The sequence below is a fragment of the Silene latifolia genome, chromosome 11 (assembly GCF_048544455.1).
Source record: "Silene latifolia isolate original U9 population chromosome 11, ASM4854445v1, whole genome shotgun sequence".
Taxonomy (NCBI): domain Eukaryota; kingdom Viridiplantae; phylum Streptophyta; class Magnoliopsida; order Caryophyllales; family Caryophyllaceae; genus Silene; species Silene latifolia.
This window is the reverse complement of record NC_133536.1, coordinates 85,215,067-85,217,681: the sequence shown is the minus strand read 5'-3', so window position 1 is coordinate 85,217,681 and position 2,615 is coordinate 85,215,067. Positions and strand designations below refer to the sequence as shown.

Here is a 2,615-nt window from a genome sequence, read left to right as displayed (position 1 = left end):
TAGTTAGAATTGCTAGAATAGTTTCCCGAAGCCAATTTCCGTTTAATGTTATTTGCTTGTTTAGTTAATTTAATCATGAATTCAGTAGCTTTACTCGTAAATCTTATTTTTATTTTAGTCATAATCATGAGTAGCTAAATACCCTGTGCTAGGATGTAGGGAATCTGTAGTGTAGGCGGCATTAGAATAGTACGGCCTAGAACACGCCATGGTCGATCGACTGGGTTCCTTGGTCGATCGACTGGCCTCGTGAGATTTATTTCGTTTTAATTAATTTAATTGTTATGTTTGACGAATCGAGTGCACGCGATTAGTTGAATGTTTAGGAATTGCCGACCCAATAAAGATCGAAAGATAAGGAAGGGAGATAGCCTACCTAATTAAGACGACTAGATTAATGAGATCGAAAGATGAATTAATTTAGACCTTTTTAGTCACTTTTCAGGACGAAAGTTAGTATTAGTGATATTAGGGACCTGTAGTGAGATCGAAAGATGCTACCTGTAAGAATGGACCGAGAGGACTTCTTATTTTCCCGTCTCACGTGTTTGTTTTAGACCTACCTAGTTTGCTGCCGCCGAAACTATAGTGAACCGACCATCTTAGCACCCTTTTAATATTTGATTTCATCCGTTTATTTAGTTTACTTTTCTTTTATTGCCCTTAGCTATAGACCAAATCAAATCAAACCCCCATTCACTTGTTACTTTAAGGACTAAAATTAGACAACTATTAATTGCATCACCTCCTTGTGGTTTGACCCTGACTGCCACTAGCTATAGTAGTAGTTTGGACTATAAATATTATCTTTGGTGCACACAACGACGGGCATCAAATTTTGGCGCCGTTGCCGGGGAGGCATTGTTTAAAATTTTTAGTTGTCTTTATTTTTAGTCTTTCTTGTAGTTTAAGGGACATCTGTTCCTTAAACTTTTCTCATATTCTTCTTGTAGTTTCTTCTTATGCGCAGGTCACAGGGTGGTGAACTACTACCGTTCAATCCTTAGATTGAGAAGACTTTGCGTGAGTTGAGGCGATCATCTAGAATATTACCGACAGAGGAAGAGTTGAGTACTCTGTCTAGTTACTACGAGAACGAGCTGTTTGAGGAGGATCCACCTTCATCACCTATTTCTACTTCATCAGCTGAAACCGTCACATCTCCTGACATGGTTGAAGAAGCAAGTATAGCCAGTCACTCTGAGCCGACAGCTGAGAATCTCTATAAGGGATTCGCATTACCAGGGACGGAGAGAAAATTCGAGCCGAAACCATCTTATATAAACTTGGTTGAGAGGAACCAATTCGGGGGAGCTGCAATTGAAGATGCAGCCAAACACATGGAGACATTCATTGATTATTGCTGTTCCATACCCCCACCAACCGGTGTGACCCAGGACCAGGTGAAGGAGACCATGTTTATATTTTCTCTTCGTGATGCTGCAAGGGAGTGGTACCGAGACCTGGATCGAGCTGCTAATGGGATCACTGATTGGAATTCGCTGGCCTTGGCATTCTACAAGATATATTTCTCTGCCTCGAAGACCAATGCCATCAGAGCTCGGATCACGAGCTTTAAACAGGGTCCTGATGAGAATTTTCATGAGGCGTGGGTCCGTTTCAAGAAGCTGGTGCGAACTATTCCGCACCATGGGTTTGAGAAGTGGAGCCTATGCAATCAATTTTATAATGGGCTCTATGACGATCAGAGGGCTATCCTGGATGCGGCAGCTAGTGGTAGGTTCCAGGAGAACGTTGGAGAGACTAAGGGGTGGAAAATTACTGATGACTTGGCCACCCATAAAGCTGAGTATGGAAATTCCAGGAGAAATCAAAGGAGGAGTGCTGAATCCCCTTCTGTAGCTGCATTAGAAGCCCTTACGGCGAGATTTGATAAATACGAGTTAGGAGGAGCTTCAAAAGGAGGGATCTATCATGTGAATGCTGTTTCAGACGGTCCTTTCGTCTGCAAGAGATGTGGAGGAGAAGGACATATTTCAGACAACTGTCCTAATCTCTATGAGTCTTGTGCTGCCTTTTAACATTATAGGCAGACAAACACTTATTTTGAGCCGAATGTCCATCCGAATTTGAGGTGGAGCAGCCAAAATGTCCTAAATCCAACTCCACCTCCACAGCAGCAGCAGCAGAATTATGTGCCCCCTCATAGGCAGCAGCAGCCATATCAAAAGCCTCCGTATATTCCACAGCAGCAACAACAATCCCAAAATTCTGATTTCAATGAGTTGAAAAATTTGTTGCTGAAAGAGTCTCAAGCTAGAGAGGCCGGGATGAAAATGTTGGAGAGCCAGATTGCTAAATTGGCAAGCAAGAATACAACTCGAGCTCCGGGACATTTACCGACGCAGACTGATCAAAAGGAGACCCTAAATGCAATTACCTTGAGGAGTGGGTCTACCCTTGACGGGCCCGCTATGGTCGAGGACGTCACTGAAAAAGATAAGGAGGAACCGAGTAAGAAGAAGGCAGTGACGAATAATAGCAAGAAAAAGACGATCAGCAGATATGTCAGTCGATCGACTGACATACCTGGTCGTTCGACCAGTCTGCGAGAAGAAAGCGAACACATTCTTCTGTAGAGAAGTCGATCGATC

General features: G+C 43.0%; 1 non-coding gene across 1 annotated transcript; it reads right to left on the bottom strand.

The window, feature by feature from the left end:
* Window positions 1–1,550: 1,550 nt before the first annotated feature.
* Window positions 1,551–1,657, bottom strand: LOC141616200 (small nucleolar RNA R71). The gene has a single exon (XR_012530560.1). It is a non-coding gene; the product is annotated as a small nucleolar RNA R71 (small nucleolar RNA).
* Window positions 1,658–2,615: the final 958 nt, after the last annotated feature.